We start from the raw sequence: 251 nt of genomic DNA, 5'->3' as shown, positions 1-251 counted from the left end.
TTTTTTTTTTTTTTTTTTTTTTTTTTTTTTTTTTTTTTTTTTTTTTGCTCCCATAAATAACAGCAGATCATCCTCACACCACAAACATAAACATACAAATTATATATAATACATAAAAAAGAAAATATATATATATATATAAATATATATATATATATATATATATTATATAAATATATGTATATATATATATGTGTATATAAATTGTGAGGGGCATCTGTTGCCTGCTGCTCTCTTTGGGTGAGTGCGTT

The sequence above is a fragment of the Eimeria mitis genome, genomic scaffold (genome assembly GCF_000499745.2).
Source record: "Eimeria mitis Houghton genomic scaffold, Emh_scaff1960, whole genome shotgun sequence".
NCBI lineage: Eukaryota > Apicomplexa > Conoidasida > Eucoccidiorida > Eimeriidae > Eimeria > Eimeria mitis.
Note: the sequence above shows the minus strand (reverse complement) of the source record.